We start from the raw sequence: 22,750 nt of genomic DNA, 5'->3' as shown, positions 1-22,750 counted from the left end.
TCGATAAACAATAGGATTATATTAAAATATGGCACTAGAAGTGCCCAAACACTACAAAGATAAAAGTCGGAATATTATCGAACTTTTACGATCCAACCATCGAGTTACAAACACTCAGCAGGATTTATCAACCAATCCTCCCAAGAAAATTCAATGCTATCTCTATTACAAAACCCCAACCAGTCCCACAATGTAGCTTTTAACCGACAAAACAGTACATTTAAATCGAATGCTATATTATTGAAAATCAAATCATTCCTAGCTTTCCATAATATCCATGTTGCTGCCAACCATAAAATCCTCCAAAACTTATCGTTTGAATTTCCAATCGGATACACAAACGATCCGAAATTCTCCAAGACCGACCCCTGTAGATTATACAACGGAATGCACAACCAAACAAATGTCTTTGACCAAAGTTGAACTGATACTGAACAATGAAAGAAGAGATGAATTGTAGATTCTTCGACATTAGAACAAAAAGGACAGCTACAATCATTTGGTAATGTAACCCCCCTTTTCCCAAGTTGTATACGCGTTGGCAAACGATCAAGCAATAATCTCCAGCCGAAAAACTTAATGTTTGAAGGAACCACGACTTTCCAAAGTTTTTTAAAAACCGAAGAGTTTGCGGAATTCTGCAGTCCCCGACAGACTCGAACCGGACAGCCACTTATAAACACTTTTGACCGAAAATCCAGCCGAATCTCTCCACCAAATGAAGGAATCCAATGCGTTTGGCAAAGGATGCAGCTCTTCCAAAATGATTAAAAGATTGTTCAGCTCTTCACTCACCAAAGGTGGTAGCAAATCCGTCTCCGAGACAACTTTCCAGCACCATTTTCCATCAACCCTATAACCCGACGAAAGAATGCTACCAGTGGCATTCTGAATCGCCCCGAACAGAGTCGGAAAGGAGACTTTTAGGGGCTGCAAACCAACCCAATGGTAATTCCAAAAATCAATCAAATTTCCATTTCCTAGTTTACATGTAACACTTTTACCAAACCAATTTTCTACCGAACCCCAACAGCACACTACATCCTTCAAATCTCTCCACCAAAGTGATGAATTTGTCGAAGAATTATGGAAACGGGAAGGCTCAAGCAGTATATCTCTCAAATTTCCATAACGAAAAGTAAGAATTGAAGCTCAAGTAGAAGAATTACCTGAACACAGTTTCCAAGCCCATTTTGTCAACAATGCTGAATTAAAAGTTTCACAGTCTTTTATCCCCAATCCTCCTTCTTGTTTTGATTTACAAATGTCCACCCACGAGACCTAATTGATCCTACGTTTATGTTCCTCTCCCTTCCAAAGGAAAACCCTCTGGATCTTGATAATTTCCTGCAAAACCATTTTTGGAGTACGATAAAAAGAGAAGAAGAATAACGGTAAAGAATTGAGCACCGCATTAATCAATGTTAAACGACCACCAAACGAGATATGTTTCCCCTTCCACAAAGATAACTTTCTCCTGATCTTTGCTAGAATAGGTTCCCAAGTAAGTTTCCTTCACGGATTAGCAACTATAGGAATACCGAGAAACACAAAAGGAATTCTAGCTATAGGACATGAGAGATAAGCATAAGCTGAGTTTCGGAAATTATCTGTCAGATTTACACCAATAACCTTGCTCTTGTGGAAGTTTACTTTCAAACCCGAAGCCAATTCGAATCCCCTCAGCATGGCCTTCACTGTTTTTATGTTTTCCCTGTTTGCATCTCCCAGGATAACTGTGTCGTCGGCGAATTGTAACAGACTGAACTGGAGCTCCTCTGATAATTTGAAAGGATGAAACAGCGAACCAGCAATTGCATTCTTCATCAAGCCTGCAAAACCTTCTATTGCGATATTAAAGAGAAGCGGCGAGAGTGGATCCCCTTGGCGTAATCCTCTTTCCATAGTAAAATCCTGAGTAGGACTACCGTTGGTTAACACTAATAAAGAACACGAGCAACTACAACCTTTGATCCAATTTATCCATTTTGGTCCAAACCGCATCTTTTTTAACACGAAGAACAAGTAATTCCAAGCAACTAAATCAAAAGCCTTCTCATAGTCTACTTTGAATAAGAACAGACTCTTCTTTTTTCTTTGAGCAAAATCCACTAGTTCATTTAGAACCAGCTCACCATCCATCATAGATCTGTTTGGAATAAACGCCGTTTGATTATGCGAAATTAGACCATCATTCACCTTTGATAATCTACCTGCTAGTAACTTTGAAATTATTTTATAGACACTACCAATCAGACAAATTGGTCTGTATTCATGCAGCCCTTGTGGATTTGAGTTTTTTGGTATTATAGCCAAGAAGGAAGCCAATAACGCCTTTGGTTAAAAACCTACAAGAAAAAATTCGTTAATACAAGCAAATAAATCATCTTTTATTATGTTCCAAGTTGCTTTGAAAAAGTCCATCGTAAATCCGTCCAGCCCCGGACTTTTATCCTCCGCAGCTGACCAAATCACCTCTTTCACATCCTCTATTGAAAATGGTTCTTCCAAATAAACATTCTCCTCTGTTGTTAAGAAATTAAAATTCACTCCTTCCAACGTTGGCCTTCTATTATTTGATTCCTGGTAACTAGATTTGAAGTGGTTGTATACCATAGCTTTTACTTCACTCATATCCTCAATCAATCTATCTCATTCTCTTAATGCCGGAATTCCATTTCTCCTGAATTTGAAGTTCATGATTGAATGAAAATATTTTGAGTTTCGATCACCTTCTTTTAGCCATGAGAATTTCGATTTCAATATGAGAAAATCTTCACACCTGCTTTGCCTTTCCCCATATGACCTCTGTGCTTCTGATCTTCTTCTAACAACCTCCGGATCCTCTTGATATGTCTCATCTGCTACAACCATGTCCCATTGATTAATCTCTTTGATAGCTTCTGAGATATTTAACTCTAGTATACCATATACTTCTTTATTCCATTTCTTTAATTCTAATTTCAAAGCTTTTAGTTTCTCCTTTAAAACAAACATTTTTCTTCCACTTATATTCAAGGAATTCCAGACCGTTTCAACAAAGGGAATAAGTTCTTCATGCTTTAGCCAAGGGTTAAAAAACTTGAATGATTTTGGCCCCCAGTTCATGTTATTTGCTTTGAGGAAAACTGGACAATGATCAGAGAAAGATCTATCCCCCACCTTCTGCACCTTCAGATCCCAGGCACCTATTAAACCATCAGACAGTAAAAAATGATCAAGTCTGCTCATAGAGGAACCTGCTGCATTATACCTAGTGAATTTGCTCCCTATTGCAGGAAGATAGATCAATTCCATGTCTTCAATAAAAGCTCCAAATTCTGTCAATTCTGAAAGGTTGCCACTGCCTGCTCTTCCCTTCCTCTCATTAGCCTTTTTTACTGCATTAAAATCACCTCCCAAACACCATAAACCCTCCGGAAAGCTTGACTTCGGCCGTAAAATCTCCACCCAGAGACGCCTCTTTGCTTCTAAGAAACAAGATGAATAGATGCACACAATATATACCAACAAATTTCTCCAAGTTATCTGAATTCCAACATAGCCTGTACCATGAAAACTACAAGTAATTTGAAATAGATTTGGTTTCCAACAAATTATCATACCTCCAGCACTCCCCACTGCCTTCTTGTATGTCCACTCCACCTCCCTCCTACCTCATATAGAATGAAAAAAATCTTCAGAAATATGAGACTGTTTAGTTTCCTGGATGAGACAAAGATCAATTTTTTTCTGTTCAAGAAGTTTTCTAATTTCCTTCCTCTTTGCCCTGTTTCCACTCCCTCTGATATTTAAAGAGACTAAATTCATTTGAACAATGATAGTTTTGCTTCCTTCAGAACTTCATGTTGTTTCTCCTTCTTATCTAATCTCAAAATATCTTTGATATATTCTGAATCATCCTCACCGCCCCTTATTCCCAGCTCCGATGCCGACTTCCAAATAGCCACCGCTTTCGATTGATTCTCCTGTTCCCAGACTCGCTTGTTCCCTTGATTTACATCAGTATCAGAAATTTTAGAACAACACAAGATCGATCCTCTTGAGAATTTATCCGACGATGATGATGAAGAAGAGTTGTTTGGAGTAGGCATCAGTTTTTTCGCCCTTAAAGATGCAAAGTAGGATTCCTTTGCTATCGGTGAGAATTGATCCCTATCTACAGTAGAAAGCCCCTTATTATCAATTGTTTTATTTTTTGTTTGGACTGGAACATTCTTCTGTGGGGATGAAAAGCCCAAGTCTGCAAGACTTTTGGACTTTCTAACAGAAAGGTCTCTTCCAACAATTAATTTTTGTAGGCCCAAATCATGTGAAAGGCCCACCAAATTTTCCTGAAGAACAGCCTCCCTCCCATTTGACTTATCCTCTAGAGAAAGAGTATTTTTTCTAGGAATTTGCTTGCGCCGAAAGTACAGGCTCCTATCTCCCTTTTCCGAAGACTTCTCCTGACACACGCCATCCTTTATCTGTTGAGTTGATGTAACCTGATTTGACTTTCTCTCTCCTGCCGCTTCTGGAAATTCGGAATCCCTATTCCTTGAAACGAGCACCCTTTCTTGGGAATCGGACACAATTTGCAGAGGAACCATAATGGTCCGCTCCACATCTCTTTGCGCAGCTTCTGATGTACAAGGAACAACTTCAGTATCATCATCGGAAAATTGCACATCATCTTCATCTTTCCAGTAACTAGATTCATCATCAGAGGCCTCTGAAGAAGACATCTCTAAGTCCACATCCAAATTTGAAATCTCCCTCAATGGATTGGAAGAAGTGTCTTCTAAAATCTTTATGTTTAGAGGAAATCCATTAAGAACCACCTCTACATCTTCATTTATGGCGTTAGGTATTTTTGTTCTAATCAGAACACGTGCAACATCCATCTTTCTTTGGAGTCTTATGCTATCATCAGGACATAGGTAAGTTCCTAAGGGATTTAACAAGCGACCAAAAAAATCCTCATTCCAAACCTGACAAGGGATACCATAACACCTTAGCCAAGCTATTCGCTCATAATCAATATCTGATGGTTTCCAAGGACGAATCTCCCTAAACCACTGTTTCATCCAGGACTCCTCCTTCCTCAGTAATGAAGATATCAATCCCTCCATTAAATCTTCCACCAAACACATGTTTGCCCCCAGAGGTGTAATCTTTACATCAATATGGCCCCTTGCATTAAAGATTTCTTGTAGATTATAAGACATTCCTGGTTTAGACGTGAAACCTGTGAAAGCCTTCCTGAATCTTTCAAGATATTCTTCTGGTTGATCATAAATGAGAGGTAGCTTCCGTTGGTTTGTCTCAGGAGCTTTTGAGTTCAATACCTCCATGAAAGAGCCCCTTTTTAATCCAGCCTCACTATCCCCACCCCTTCTGACTAACCCAGGCTTCTGGGTCCATTGCCGCCCTCCGACCTGCTTCCCTCTATCACCTATTGCATCCTTTCTCTTCTCTTGATTACCAAAAGGAACTTTCCTTTGGAAACGTGGTAAGTTCACAAAAATCTTGTTATTTTCTAAGAAAATATTGTCCAACTTAGTGGCTAGGAATTCTGAATCAATCACTCCAAAGAATCTAACAAATCCATACCTCATCCCCCTCTTATCTCTCTTGTTTGGAATGATAACTTCATCAATGCCCCCATATGCTTGAAAGATCTCATACATTTGTTTAGCTCCCAACTTTTCTGGAAAAGAAGTGAAAAAGAAAGTAGTCTTGTTATTTGAATCTTCCCCCAGACCCCGACCCTTAGATTTCTCATTGTCCCATCTTCTGGTGTTGATCGCTTTCTTCTGTCTGTTTACTTGCTGCCACCCTCCATGAAGATCCTCCATGCTCTTTTTGTTCAAAATCAAGTGACTCCTTGCTACTTTATAAGTTATATTCTTCTGTCTGTTTACTTGCTGCCACCCTCCATGAAGATCCTCCATGCTCTTTTTCTTGTGCATTTTTTGTGATGTGTTCTGTCATATTGTGTATTCTTTCTAATATTAATTAATTGTCTATATCTTTTACTTTATGACACTCTCACACTGTCTAATGTTAATTGTTTATATTCAATTTAATACACTAGACTTAGCAAGGATATATAGTATACTTTATGCATTATGGTAGTTGAAACTTCTAGCTGCCCATGACAGCGGCATTCCTTTGCTATTATGTTTCTGTTTCCATACCTTTGAGGTATATATATATATATATATATATATATATATATATATATATATATATATATAGAGAGAGAGAGAGAGAGAGAGAGAGAGAGAGAGAGAATTATGGAAGAAAATAAACAGGGACAGTAGGATAGGACTAATGAAATGCAAAACTGTCCCGTTTGATCGAAATAGCCGAATTAAGCGGTAAAATTAGTTGTCCGGAATTTGATGAAAATTTACGTGGTAGCTAAATTTAATTAGTACATTAACATGGCGTTGTTCTTTTGTTGAAATTGTGATATTAATCGGTCGATTAAATTAGTAGTTGAATTAATTTTTAATAAGCCTATTTAATTGGAATAAACATGAACTTAGATAACCGGTAAAGAATAGAATTGTGTCCGAAATAACTGGCTGAGTGGTGTTTTAGTGACTTGGGAGTATAACCCGAAAATTCGTAAAGTCGTGAATATTAAGGATTTAACCGGAAGTTAGATAACCAGTAGTGACGCAGAATGTATCCGATTAATTAGAGAATATTAGGTGAATAATTTTGGTTAGTTGATGGTGGATTTGTGAGTTAAATAAACGACTAATCATAGAAGATTATGAGACTAATTTGAATTGACTTAATGAGTCGAATTATTGTGATATACCGAAGCATGATGTTGTCATTTTGATACTTAACATGATATCTAATTTAGTAAATTGTTAATTGGAAGTTGATTCGGTTTACTTGATAAATTAGCATGTTGAGATTACTCTACGAACCGACCGAAAATTGTGATTTCGGTTTGAATGCCTTTCTTACAAATAATGTTGTGATTGCCAATATGTTTATTAATGTGCATCATATGAGATTAGCCGTATGGCATGAACCCTAGCGAGTTGTCGTTAGTTTAGTCGATTATGACGATAGTTGTGATAGTCCTGATGAAGTGTGTATTTGTGATGACGTTCCGAACATGATGATAATTGTGAGTATCTTGTTTATATGAGAAGTTGTATAATTGCGATGATGTGTCGAAAAATGACGATGTTTGTGATGATTGATAATATGTGATGTTGTATATATTTGTGATGATAATTTTGTCACTAAGTAAAGATGAATGATTAATTGTGACGTTGAATTACCTCTGATAATTGGTAATTATAAGTGACGTGGGCATATGCCTAGTGATGATGTGTGATTGTGATGAGTATGTTGTGTATGTCTTGTTTGACGAGTCACATTTCATATGCATACTCTGTGACGGCCTAGATTGGCAAATTAGTGACGAAGGCTTATGCCTTGTGCCTCAGATTCAGGAAATTTGTGACGGGGGGCTGAAGCTCTGATTGATACCACATGCATATACATGAGTCATGTCCCATGTGTCTTATGTGATTCATAGTTGTGACGTTTTGTGACGATATCGTGATTGTATATTGTGACTTGTTAAATGATGGAAGTATGTGAAAATGTGAATTGATGATTTTATGAATAGTATGATGATGTCAATAGTTGTGAATGCGAATAACTGAATATGTATGGTGTGACTTATATGTGATGTTTTGTGACTAGATGAGTGACTTATATGTTGTGATGTTTTGAGACTAAAATTGTGATTTATACTCGTGATGTATCATAATTTGACTTGCAAGTGAATGACTGATATGCTTATATATATAATTGATGCGAATGTGAAATAGTGTGACTTATGATGCGATGAGAAGTATGTGAGATTTGTGAGTTAGTGAAAGTATGAAGTGTATGGCAATATTAATACTGGTGATGTGATGACTATATATGTCTGAATCCTAATATACAATTTATCATACGCTCACTTATATGATTTGATATATCACCCTTTTCTCTTGTTCGTCGTTGCCTTTATATTGTTAACGTGCAGGTATTCAAGTATGAAGATTTAGTTGCCGTTAATCGAGTCGGTTGTCGCTCTCATACGTAGCACTTGGGGGAACGATTTATGATGTTATGATGTTGTTGTTTATTGTTTTATCTTAGCTGAATAAGATGTTATTGATTTAAAGATTGAGAACTATGATTCCGCCATGTTCTAATGAAAGAAGTTATTCTGTTTTGAAAAGTATTATATGCTGAGTATTTGTTGATTGATTAAAGAAAGTGGTATGTATCCGCTAAATGCGATGATGTGATTTATTGTTAAATGAATATGTGACGCCTCATTTGTTTGTCGAGAAATTTTTAAATAATCTGTTATTTTCCGCATTATAATTGCCGGGTAGAAATGGGGTGTTACACTTGTCGCTATACAGCTCCACAGTTACTCTCATGATTATTTTTTATGGGGGGTGTTCGTTATTATTACCCCTAATTAATCTAGGGGTAGGGCCTAGTGCATGCTCCCAACGCTATATAAACCCCTCCCTTCATTTCTTTCTCCTTTCTTCCTCTTGATTGTTTTTGTTTCCAAAAGTATCAAGACATTTCTCACTTATTTTTCTGTCGTGCCTTTCTTCATGTGTTTAGGTAATATATCATATCCTCTCCCTATTTGTTCTTGAATTTTGTTTTACTATAAAACAATGTTCATTATTCATGAGTGTGTCGAGAGGGGTAATACGGTTGCCCACCATAGTTCCCCTGAAAGGTGTGAACTTATGGGGCATTATATTCGCACTTTTAATGTTAGGGAGGTATCCGTTGATTGTGAGGTCTTGTGGCCTAAAAATTTATGATATTTACAAAATCCTTTTTTCTTCTGTTGTTCTAATAGTGGTATTTTAGAACTAGGCAGCACTATCATTTGGCCATCTTTGACAAAAAAGTCAAAAATCTCATCACACTTTGTTATGTCGAAGGTGTATGTTTTCTTAGGGAATTTATTGCTTTTTTTTTTGTTCGACGGGATTTTTCCCACTCGAAGGTGTCAGCATTTTGCAAGATTAATGTGGACCTCGCTTTAATTAGGCCATATCTATCTCACCTTCGTCGAACCCTATGGGATCACTAAATGTTTCTTGGCCATCTTCATCCATTTCGAAGTAGGCTACCCTTTCTCTCCTATTGTTTTTACTTGCTTTGGCATTTTCATCTTTCAACTGTTCTACCTGCCGAACTCTATCTGCTAGTTGGGTCATATCTCTTAGGTATTAAGTGTCTATTTTTTCCTAATGAAATAATCTAAACCACCCGCAGACATTTCGGCTAACTCATGCTCAGGCCCTTGTGTAAAGCACCTTACCTTTATTAAAAAGAATCTATTGAGATAATCGTCTATTGGTTCAATAAATTGCGTTTGATGCTAGCCAATTGTTTCAAACTAGTCTTCGATTGCTGCATGTAAAATTGTTCTTGGAACAATCTTTCCAAACGAGTCCTATCATGGATGGAGTTTGCTATGAGTATGGTGAACCAGGTGAAACCATTCTTAGTAAGGGTACTAGGGAAACATTTTATTCTTAAATTTTCATTGTTTTCAATATCCCTACTCTCAGTCAAATACCTGGCTATGTGTTCGAAATTCGATTCACTGGTATCATTAGAGAATTTTGTGAACTTTGGAAATTTCCATACCCCGGGTAGTTCAGTCTACAAAACATGTTGAGACAGAGGGGACGTATAAGTTGGCCCGCGGAGGCCTACATTCACCCTATTTAGCGCCATTATCCTTTTGACCATGGCTGCCAAGTTATTTTCTCCTGCGACGCCATCGTGTCTAGGAAGATGAATGACTTTGTCAGCATCTCGGTTTCAGTTGACTATAACTACCCTTGGGGCTTCTCTTTCCCTAGGTATTTGTGGTTCGACCCTATAGGGTTCACCATGTTGGCCTTGGTCAACTTTGACCACATTAGGTGCGAATTCTTGGGCCTGGTTAATTGTTGGACCCACATCTAGGATGCCTCCTTGTTTTCTACCATCCATTCTCGATGGGGTTGTCGAATTGGCACTTGTGGAACGCCAAAGAAATCTGCATTTCGTGTCATCTGTGCTGCCAATTGTTGATTAGTTTGGATGGTATTTTGTATCAGAGGGTTGAATATTTTACCCATGTGTTGGGTAAGCATGGTAACCATTTCATGATTACTTTCATCCATTTGCTGTCTTAAAATTGGCGAAGAATGATTTGTGAAAGTGGGTAATTAGGTAGAAAATCCTGCCCCAGGGATAAGGCAGAAATATCTTATTGACCGATTTCAAATTCCTTCACGTCGAACTTCAAGTTCGATTAATCCAAAATAATTCTAAGTCCAAAATAGAACATAGGCTTGCCAATAAAACTAACACTTCGATACATATCTCATTGAAAGAATCCATATGCTCGTCGAAGTCAGTCTTCTTTCGCAAAATATTTCCTTTGTTATCTTTGACATCTCTTCCTTAGTGAGCATAGAATTAGCAACTAACACAATGTTGACAAGAAGAAAATTACGATTGTTGTTTGGATGACTTGTTGTAAAAGTTTGAAAGAGGGAGGGTTGGGTCTCAAGCCCATCAAAGCCTTCAATAAGGCTTCCAATCTGCATTTGTGTTGGCATTTTTTTCAAGCTAAGGAGAGTTGGTCAAAAGTTCTTGCTTTAAGAGTGAGAAGGAATAATAGAATTAAAAAACACTCTATCAAATCTTCCTATTGGAGCTACATAAAGGATAATTTTTCTATGGTTAAAGAGAAATTTCATTGGTTGGTTCGCAATGGGAAATCCATTAATTTTTGTCTTGATGTTTGGCTTGATGAGCCTTTAGCTTAAAAGTTCAATATTCCTGAAAAGTTTCATAACAATTTAACTTATATTGTTAGTCAATATTTAGAGACTGGTGCTTGGGGCTTTCCTAGAAACCTCTTGAATGCTATCCCAGGTTTACTAAATGTTGTCTCCAATTTTCACATTACTAGTATTAATATTGATGATATGTTGGTTTGAATAGATGGAGATAATGATCATCTGAACCTTAAGCAGGTGTCTAATCTTTGCAATAAGCCTTGTCCTTGTGCTTTCTGGTTCATTTTCCCTTGACATAAGGATATTCCTTCTACTATGTCTCTTTTGTTTTGGAATTTTTTCATAATAAAGTCCATACAAAATGACAACCTTTCCATAAGAAGCTTGGTTTTCCCTTCCAGACGCGACCTCTTCGATTCCCATGCTGACACTTCCACCCATTTGTTTTGTTAATACAACTTTGTCTAGAACATATGGAAGTGGTTTAAAGATATGTTCATTATTCATGGCAATATTTAGAATTTATTAGACTGCAATTCCATCATTCTTGGGAATTGGTCTCCTAAAATCTAAGACGTTATCATGGGTTGTATTGTTGCCATTTTTCAACTAGTTTGAAACATAAAAAAACTTCTAGATTTGAACATTACTAAAAAATACATCCTCAACATTACTCTTCAGGTCAGATTGGTTGGTAACCTCACCAAAAAATTATCCAATTCTTCTATGTCTAAATTTTCTATTCTTAAGAACAATGACATATGTATCCATCCTAGCAAGACTTTAGTTACCAAAGGGGTTCTTTGGACTCCTCCTCCCTTTGTATGGATTAAGTGTAATATGGACGGTCTTGCTAAAGGTTCTTTTCCCTCAACAACTCGCGGGGGCATTTTCTGAAATGATGAAGCGCATCATGTTGGTAGTTTTATTATCTTAATTAATGCTAATAATGCTTTGACCGCAGAAATGACTGTTGTTATGATTCCCATTAAAAAATATAAGTATTTTAATTGGAAGAATATTTGGCTCAAATCATATAGTCTTTTGGTGGTACAAGCTTTCTCCAATCCTAATTTGGTCCCTTGGCGCATCAAGCTTCGTAGGCTCAATTGTTTATGCTAAACTCAATCTGTTGATTTCATGGTTTCTCATATTTGTAGGGAGGTAATTGTTGTGATGACCATCTTGCTAACATAGGGCTTAATAATAAAGCATTCTTTTGGTAGACTCAGATTCATAGTATTAATGTTAGGGATTACTTGCTAGACAAGAATGATACCCTTAGACTTAGACTTTGCTATGAAGGGTCTTAGTTTGGTCCGCTGTATTCTTTGTAATTCCTTTTCTTTTTAATTTTATTTCTCTTTTTGGTTTTTAAAAAAAACAACAGTCATTTAACTAGATTTAGTAACATGAAAAAGTAAGAACCATGAGCATCCCGAATATAATTTTTCTATTTTGATTTTTTTGATTTCTAATGGAGATTCATTTATACACTTCAATTAATAGCTAGTAAGCACTTACTTCCTCCAATTGGAATCTCTCAATTTCATATTTAGGGATGTCAGCTTGCCTTTGTTAGCGAGGATCTCTGTCGGGATTTCCCGTTTGGGGCCCCAAAGACGGGGAAATTTTCCCACGCGGGAACGGGGATGGGGAACAAAGTCTCCACGAAGGCAATTCGGGAACGGGGGTGGCGTAAATATCCCTGCTCCGTGGAGTCACCGCCCTGTCTAAAATAGCATAATATCCTTAATTTATATATAGTTTTAAATTATTATGTTAGTTTATTCGTCATTTCATATAATTAATCTTAGTCACAAATTTAAAATATATAGGTATTGTTAGTAAAAGAGTGAGATCTAAATGATTATTTCAATTTTTTCTAGGTTGAAATTTTGGTGGTCATGATACTTAATATTATAAATTAAATATTGTTTAAAAAATATATTTATCATAAAGGAATAATTTTTAAATTTCTTGTGTTTAGTTTTTGAAGCTTTTACTATTAATTTGGTTTAAAACAATAAATAAAAAAATCATGTTCATAGATCTCCGCATGAACCTTAGGGATCCGTGGGGATCCGCGGGAATCTGCGGGGATGGTGATGGGCGATAAAATCTCCCTATAGTGGGGATCCGAAATGCGGAAGGAGAATAGGTTCGGGGGCGGGGATTGTGATGGAAATGTATCCCCCGCCTCCGTCCTGCCCCATTGACATCCCTACTTATATTGTTTTTGAGTTTTTTTTCATGTTTTTTAAGTTAATGATTAGTTGTATTTATTTAAATGATAAAACAAATGTTAGTTATTAAAATAATTTTACTAATAATAGATCATAGAATAATTATATGAATAAAAATATAAAAAATAAAGTTAAAATAGTCAAAAAAATTAAATAAATATTATATTGATATTTTAAATAAAAAATAATTCAACATAAATAGAAATAAAAGGAAAATAATAGCTAGTAAGCACTTAGTTCCTCCAACTATCATGGACTCTCTCGATATCATATTAGATGTTATTTTTGAGTTTTTTCATGTTTTTTAAGTTAATGATCAGTAGCATTTATTTAAATGATAAAACAAATGTTACTTATTAAAATAATTTTATTAACAACAGATAATAGAATAACTATATGAATTAAAATATAATTGTTGTACGATGCACGGGATAGTCATGCATGTTTTAGAGAAATAAAATAATAAATAAGGAGAAGGACACATTACATTCTATATCTTTGTTTCTCTCTGTCATACCCCAAAATTTGCCCACCATATTTCAAAATAAATTAGCTCAAGCAGTCTCTTTAGACTCATATGACCTCAAATTGCTCAAAACTACACAACAAGCATGCTCACCCTCTCATAAACAATCAATCCACAACTAGGGTTTTGCTTCTCTCAAAGTAAAATCAGGTTCTAAAACCTCAAGTGGACCTCATGGCTTCTCATATGATTCAAAGGTTCCTCATACTAAGTTTCAAGCCTTGAATCACAAGATTGCCCAATCAAAAGCTCAAATAGTCAACAGTCGACCAGTTTGATCTAAAAGTCAACTATGGTCAAATTACAGTCAAAACTCCTGATTTTTGGTCAACATCAACATTTTGAAGTCCCAATCATCATTTGATCAAGAGTTGATCATGATTCATCAAGGAAAGCTCAAAAATCATCAAAACTTGAAGTTGCTAAATTAGGGTTTCTAGGAGAAAGTCAACCCAATTTTGACTGGCCATAAGTCTCTCATACTTCATCATAAATTCCCCAACCAACGCTCATTCTCAAGGAAATTCAATTCTCTACAACTTTGATGTTGGGCCCAAGACCAAGAAATGCATCATTTGAGAGGTATGAGCCAAAACATTACAGGTCCTTTTAGAAGTTCGCAAAAAGCTATCTTTTGTGAGGACCAATATCATCAAGATAAAATCTCCAAATGCAAAAAAGGTTCCAAAGTGGCTTGTAGAGGACATCTTGGACTTTCCAAAAAGTCCTAGAAAACTTCCATACCATAAAAAATGAGAGAGATATGCTTGGTACAAGTTGGTCGATTTTCAAGAAAAGGGCAAAACCCTATTTGACAAATTTCATATTTTTGAGTAATGGGCTTTAACATTTGAACCATCCACGAGATTTTGAGCCCAAAGGAGGTCCATTAGTCATTAAAATTATTAGTATGATATTTATTTCATTTTATATTTGATTTTTATCATTTAAATTCAAATAAAAGGTCAAATAAAATCATAAAATAATGATATGATTAATACTTCAAAAATCTCTCTTGATTTAGTCAGATCAAAATTAAATCCAATGGTTCATATTAAAGGAAAAATGTGCATGAAATAGAAGTGAACCTAAAATAGAAAGAATTGGTACAAAATCATAACATATTTTCTTCCAATCAAATCTTTGATTCTTTCTCAAACTAAAAACCCTAATATGCTCTCCTATATATTCTTAATGCTATTGAATCAAAGGGGACAAATTTTTTGGAGAGGACACAAGGGTTTTCAAAGCTTGAAATTTTCAAAGAAAGTGAAAAATCCGTAGCTTTGAGTGCAGCCTCTCTCAAGTCCAAACAGCTATTTTAACATCTTCACAAGGAAGTATATGTTACTAACGAATGAGTCACGAAGTAGCATGATGCATAGAAGGGTCGTATCACGTTCATGCTTTTCATATGTTCTTAAGTTTCATTCATCATATTTTGTTCTGTTTCTTTCGAATCTAATGTTTCATACGAGTTTGTATTGATCTTTAGAACAAAGTAGAGCCCTTAAACTGAAGCTTGGACGTATAGGTTATGATTTGCCATTATTAGGGCATACACGTTCTTGCCCTTCGTATGCATGTTTGCAGGTTGTTTTAAGCCATATGGATAACATATTCATGATCAGAAGAAGATTTTAAGTCGACCTGGGCCTTGAGTTTTATTCATCTTGTTCGCTTCCATGAGTGCCATGTTTGCAGATTCTTTCCTACGAATACATGGCTATTCCGCAGGTAAAAGCATGGCTGAAATCGCAAGAAATTCCGCAGGTGTATGGGAAAGAGACGATGAACAGTGATTGGACCATTCTTGGTGCACGCGCGTGAAGCTTATTGGCCAGTCAAACAATTTTGATCCTCTCTCCTCTTTTCATTGGTTAGCACAGAACATCAGGGGCCCACTTTGACTGATTTATTTTGAATTTTCCATTTAATGATTATTTTTATATTTATTTGATGGTGTTTGATTTAATATCAGCGAATGGTTACAACTCAGTTGGTAGTGCAACATGTCTTAAGGCTCTCGTGTGCAAAGGCATGGGTTCGAACCCTGCCTCCTGTCATTAGATCTTCTCTGATCTTGATCTGAAGGCTCATATGTTGCCCATACCGTGAACCCTCAGGATGCTCTTACACAAGATCAGCGCCCTCCAGCCATAGTCTTTGGTTTTCTTTTATCTTCTCTAATTTTTTTGTTTAAATTAATTTATTAGAATTATGTCACTAATTAACCACCTAATCATTATTTTACCATTTAACAATTTAGGTTAGGATTAATAATTAATTTCCTTTTATTTTATTCTCGTAATTAATTTACTTAGTTAGATTTAGACTATAATTTAATTAGATTAGTAATTAAATTTAGATAATTAGGACATAGTAAATAATTAGTTTCTTTATCATTTAATTTATTCTAGGTTAATTGCATGCGTAATTAGGTTTAATTAAATCAATTCAATTAATTTAGAATTAAGTTAAATTAATCAACTAAAATTAATTTAGATTTTAAGTTAGGATTAATCAATATTTGTCAGGTTTTTTACCTATTAACCCTAATCTCTCCAACGCTCGATTCTTCTCTTCTCATCTCAACTCCAGTGAACGTCGCATGGTTGTCTATTTGTTTAAATTATTTCATTTATATTTAAATATTAGAAACCGCTGTATAGGTTGCAAATGTTATTTTTGTAATAGCGTAGATTTATTTTCTCGCACCTTTACTTTCCGCATCCCCCATTTTTGGTTATGTACCCCCCTAATCCCGAAGCCTTGTAATAGCGTAGGATTTACTTTCTGCATTTACTTTCCGCACACTATAAACTCCTGATAATTGTTTAGATGCATGGATAATAGGATTGTATGGAAAGATTTAAAATCAATCGCTAGCTAACAACTAACTCAAAGATAAATATTTGAACATAACACACATAACTGCTACACACACTCACCTTTAGGGTACCCCCTCTTGGTTGCCTTCTCGATCAAATAGTCAAGTCCCTTGAAGCGTAGGGATACCTTAGCACCTGCTGCCTACAATTCAAAATCATCATTGTCCCTTCGGAATGAAAGATCATAGTCCCTTCGAGTTTCCTACGATAAATGATCTTGTCCCTCGAGTTACCTTCGATTAAATGATGATAGTCCCTTCGAACGCTAAGGTATCCCTACATGTTACCTTTATGACTATTCACATCTCATAGGACTTCCTACCCTCTTTATGGTATCGATAGTCTCTATGACGATTTGATGACCCTTCAATGACCCGCTGTAACACGGTGAACTGACTTTTTATAATTGAAAATGTCGCGGTAAGCAAGAGTCGCCACCGACTTTTATTTTATCCAATTGGAAAGGCAAAAAGAACAGGAAAGACCTTTGAAAGATTTTGAGTTCGGGGGTAGGTTATACAAAGGGAAGGTGTAAGGCACCCTTTGCATCCATGGTTATCCATGGGCTCTTAATTGCTTAGTTCACTTGTTTGTTTATTTGAAAAGTTTGAAGTGTCGTGTGTGAATAGTAAAAAGATTTGAATAAGGACTTTAGCTTGTAAATAAGCGTAGCCTTTTGGAAATTGTTTTGAACAGGAGGTGTGGAAAGCAATTTTGAATTTGTTTGAACTGAGCAAGCAATTAAGAACTACCTACCCTAAATTTGTCTTTCTTGTTCTTTAAGTCTTTCGTTTGAAAGGGTCTATCCATACCATGGGAGGGTAGGAAGTCTTTCAATTGGATGTACGGGTCATCGAGATTATCATTCGCCATAAGACTGTCCCTACCATAAAGAGGGTAGGTAGTCTAAGGGAAGGATATAATAGTCATTAATCTTTTTAGGCATCATGCGAGGATACCTTAGCAATTTGGGACAATTATCTTATAAGGCAACATCAAGGGAGTTTCAATAACTCTGAAGGCGACAGGCAACATTGCTTTAGGTATCCTCGGAGTCGAGGGACTTGACTATTCTTAGGCAACAAAATTAAGGCAACAGTAATAAGGCAACAGGCAACAAAGGCAACAAGAGGGAGATTACCCTAAAGGTGTGTGTGTGGCACAATCACGTGGTTCAGTTCGAATATTTGATCTTGTAATTAGTTATCCTAATTCTGTTAAAAGCTTGCACTCCCTAAGATTACTAACCACGCAGTTTAAAATGACAGAAATTAAAGGCAGAAAAACATAAAGTCCTACGCTATTACAATAAACACCTGCGGGGATGGGGAATTAAAACAGAAAATAAGAGAAATCAATAATTAGTATGAACGTCTTCGAATGCCTTGATCTTCCTCGAACCCTCAATTGACTCTGAAAATTATGGGAAAAATAAAATATGGGTGAGTGCATTACAAATTCGTTGGCGGTTGGAATAAACCCTATTTTTTGAGCAAAATGCAAAATAAAAATTAAAACGATAATTAAACAAAGAGAGAGTTAGAAACTTAGCTTTTTATTGATGGCGCATGACTGAAGTACCTTTGATTAACCTGAAAAAAGTTAAGAATGAAGAAAATAAAGGTTAGTGTATTAAAGTTCAACAATTATAACGTGGCAGATTAAAACTAAAAGAGTAATAATTGAGGCGAGCAAAATGGCAAGGCAAACCCCAAAAGGGATAAAAGTTAACCAGGTTAATGGACAAACCTACCAGTAAACCTAAGGCTATTAGGATTTATAAATGCATCGAAGTTAACAAACTAAAATAAAATAATTGATTAAAAGTCTATACAAAAATAATAATTTTTATTACTCGAAAACAATTATTGATAAATCGAGTTCCCGATTAAAAGGAATTAATTATAATTTTACTATATATAAAAACTAATTTACTAAAGTAAATGAAAATATAAGGTAATAATAACTATAAAACAAGAAAATAAACATTTGTAATTAAAATAAAAAGAAATAGAAACACTCAGCTTTGATTAGGTATGGAATGCTTCTGAAGGTGTATGGTGGTCCTGCAGCTTCTGGTCCGTTGGATGACACCCTGGTGGTGATCCAGTGGTGGAGATGTAGCGTGTACCATAGGCGCGTGCGTGGACATTCGTACTGGATCTATAACCAAATGAAGACAGGCAAATAGGCAAAATATATTGGAGGACGCTGGGGATCGAACCCAGGTCCTGTTACTCATAGATAGATCCACGTTGCCTTCTAAGCTGCAGGGACAAGCTGACAAACAAACAAACAAAATAAAATAAAATATCGAATTTGTGGTCAATTGGAAAAGTCAAAGCGTGGGCCAAGTGGGCCCCTGGAGCGGCACATTCAGCCAATCAGGCGAGGAGAGATGCGCTGGAAATTTGACCAGCCAGTAAGATTGCAAGCCAGGCCACACAAGAGTTCTTCCTTCCCCTGAGCGCTGTTCATCTTCCTCTTTAGATTTCCTGCGGATTTTGTTCCGCTTTCTCCTACAACCTTTACTGCGGATCCCCTGCGCTTTTGGCTTCGAATTTTTAGCGAATCTGCAGACATGAACATCACAAAAATACGAGCAAAAAAGAAAACAAGATAGCCCAGATTGACTAGAAATCTTCTTCTGGATACGATGGTAGTATCCATTTGATCAAAAACTGTTCGGAAGTAGGAAAACGAAGGGGAGCTTCGTTGGTGCCCTAGCCATGGCGAATGATGTTCTACACGCCTAAGCTTCATTCTAATGGTTCATTCCTTCTCTAATTATCATCATGAACTCAACCATACAATTAAATCACATTAAAACATGATAACATGAGAGATACGAAAACTTGAAGCATGCATGAATATGTTTAATCATGGTATGTGAATTCTAAGCATTCTCACATGTTATGAACCATATATACTTACTGTACAATGCCTTGAGAATGATTTGAGATGATTATAACGTCTTGAGAGTGGCTGCAACGAGAGATGCAGCTTTCACCTATTCTTGGATGTTTTCTCCCTTGGAAACCCTAGTCTTCCTTTGTGATTTTTGTCCAAATTTCGTCCCCCCTAATGGCTGCCGTGTTATTCTGTTTATAGGAGAACCTATTAGGGTTATTTTGTGGGCTTGGATCAAGTGTTTTGTTGACTTGGAAATTACAAGAAGATTTGTTTGGAAATTTGACTCAAATCTTTCTATTTTTGTTTAAGCTTCTTTCCAACATATTTGGCCACGAGATTTGCACCTAATGTGAAGTATTTGGATGATTGGATTTGATTATAAAATCAAATCCTTGACTTAAACTTAATTATTTCATATTTATGTGATTTACTTATATTCAAATGAATTAATATTCAAATAAATAGAATAAATACTATAAAAAATAAAATAATTAGTTTAGGAATACTCAAAAATCCCTAGACACGTTTAGAATCCCTATTTTGTGACCCATTGATTCAAAAACCCAAAATTCTTCATTTTGCTTTATGCGTACTTTCTCAAAATTGCTCAACTTTAACAAGTCATAACTCCTTCATTTTTTATTGTATGGAAGTGTTCTTGAGCTTTTTAGAAAGCTTAGAGCGTCCTCTAAATGATGCTTTTGGTTTCACCTCAATTAAATATTCCATGCTCAAGTTATGAGCTTTGAGAAAAAAATGCCTTTTGGCGATCTTTTAGAAGGACCTGTAATGTATTAGCTCATATCTCTTAAATGAAACATTTTTGGACTTGGCATGTGAGAGACAAAGTTGTAGAGAATTAAATTTCCTTCAAAATGAGCTTTGGATGAAAAATTTCTGATGTTCCATGTGAAAGTTATGGCTGGTCAAAGTTCAGTTGACTTTCTTCTAGAAGACCCTAATTTAGGAACTTTAGGTTTTGTTGATTTCTGAACTCTCCTTGATGAATCATGATCAATACTTGATCAAATGATGAATGATACTTCATAATAAGGATGTTGACCAAAAATCAGAAGTTTTGACTGTGGTTCGACCATAGTTTGACTTTTAGGTCAACTAGTCGATTATTGATCGTTCGGGCCATTGAGTGAGCAATCTTTTGAATTGAGGCTTGGAATCTTGGCATGAGGGTACTTTGAATCATATGAGATACCATGAAGTCCACTTGAGGTATCAGAGGTTGATTTCTCTTTGAAAAGATCAAAACCCTAGTTTGAGGGTTGTTGTTTAGGAGAGCGTGTCTTGGAGCTTTGTGTATTATTTTGAATTTGAATAGGAGAAATAATATGGGCAAATTTTGGGGTATGACAGCTGCCCCTGTTCAATTATCTTAAACCTGAAGATGTAGAGTTGTTTGTATGCCAGTCGGTATCTGAAGGTGGAAGATGATTGAACACTAGAATACCAAGAAATTTGCCCTAGCTGAAGTAGGGACCTTTGTCGGAGATGGGCTTGAAGATGCCATCAGATGTTTGAAGAATTGTTGTTCTAAAGTAGATGCTTTTCCGACGGGATCATATGAATTGATTGAAGGAGAGATTCATTAAAATGAAGTAATGTCTTACAGAAGACTACCTGAAGAGGTTCTTGAATAGGGTAGTAGATGTCTTAGAAAATGTCGGGTAAATATTAAAGGAGGATTACCTAAAGAGTTTGAGATAAGTCTTAAACAAGACTAACCTAGAAAGGCTCTTAGGAAGGATATAATATGTCTTAAACAAGACTACCTAGAAAGGAAGTGATACGTCTTAAACAAGACTACCTAGAAAGGCTATGAGTCATCTTGGAAAAGATTACCTAGAAAGGCTCCTAGAAAGGATATAATATGTCTTAAACAAGACTACCTAGAAAGGATCCTAGAACGGATATGATATCATCTTAGAAAAGATTACCTAGAAAGGCTCCTAGAAAGGATACGATATCATCTTAGAAAAGATTACCTAGAAAGGCTCCTAGAAAGGATACGATATCATCTTAGAAAAGATTACCTAGAAAGGTTCCTAGAAAGGCTGGTAGACGTCTTAGGGAAGACTAACCTAGAAAGGTTCCTAGAAAGGATGAGAAATTCTTTGATTGTTTCTGAATTATCTTTGAAGAAAGGCCAGAGTGAAGCATCAGAATAGTATTCGTCTTGGATGAGATTGAATCGTTGATACGATTGTATTTGCACCGTACTTGGATGATAATGTTCTTTTGATTATGAAGTGACCTGAAAAGAGAAAGATTAGTTTTATGCAATATCATGATGCATGTATTGAGATTCTCGAAATAAACGAGAGTACTGTATGTTATGCATGTATTTATGAATGATGCAGGGATGGACTATATAGTCGGATCATATTGATGCTTCTTGTATAGCAACTGCTGATTGAGAAAATAAATCCCTGCATGCTGTCGGAGATAATGACAAGAAAATTCCTGTCTTTCGCTCGATTATATCCAGTTGGGGATTTTTGATCTTCGCTTGGGATGAGATTGACTTGAGTGATCTGATCCTGATGTATCCTGGGGACAAGAGAAATGAGCATAATATCCGACCCGATTTCTGAGCGGCAACTTTGAGTTTGAATAAACCATGCTAGAGAAGAAGATTGTGTCGGAGAACCGACAGTGTCAGAAGTATAAACTCCATTGGGGAACTAAGTTTCTGTTGGGAATAGGTTGCTTGAAGATAACTTCTTAAAGTTAACTATGTGGGGATATATTATGAAAATTGCTTTGTGGGGAAGGTTCCCAGAGATTTTCAATTCTTCATTGCCCCTTGTCTTTGAGTACTTCCTGTTGAAAAACACTTGCGAGAGCATACCTGACCCTGGAATCAATAGCTTGGTATGCTCGATACTTGAATTTGGAATTAGAATTTTAAAGAAGAGACAGATACTGACGTCATCTGATGCTAGTAGCTAAATGGCATTCGTTGAGATTTGTGACTGATGTGACATGCCCCCAGTGATGAATTAACTTAGTTTTTCAGTGCCTTTGAGAGGTTTTATGAATCATGACCAGCTTTCCCCTAGTAGATGGGATAACAATAGGTCGTGCCCCTTGTGTACACAAGCTTTTAGCTGATCGAGTCATGCATACGAGACGTCTCTGCAAATTTATTTGTTGGGAGGACTTTTAGTCATTAATTATGCCCCATGCAGATTCTTCCTGATGCCAAACATTTGAAATTACGTAGACAAAATTGTTTTATAATGACACTCATTAAAATGCAATGCATATGTCTGTCTTGGAGTTTAAAAACAATTTTTAGTAAAACAA

Source organism: Vicia villosa, linkage group LG3 (genome assembly GCF_029867415.1).
Source record: "Vicia villosa cultivar HV-30 ecotype Madison, WI linkage group LG3, Vvil1.0, whole genome shotgun sequence".
NCBI classification, from domain to species: domain Eukaryota; kingdom Viridiplantae; phylum Streptophyta; class Magnoliopsida; order Fabales; family Fabaceae; genus Vicia; species Vicia villosa.
The sequence above is the reverse complement of the archived record's forward strand: the minus strand, read 5'-3'. Positions refer to the sequence as shown.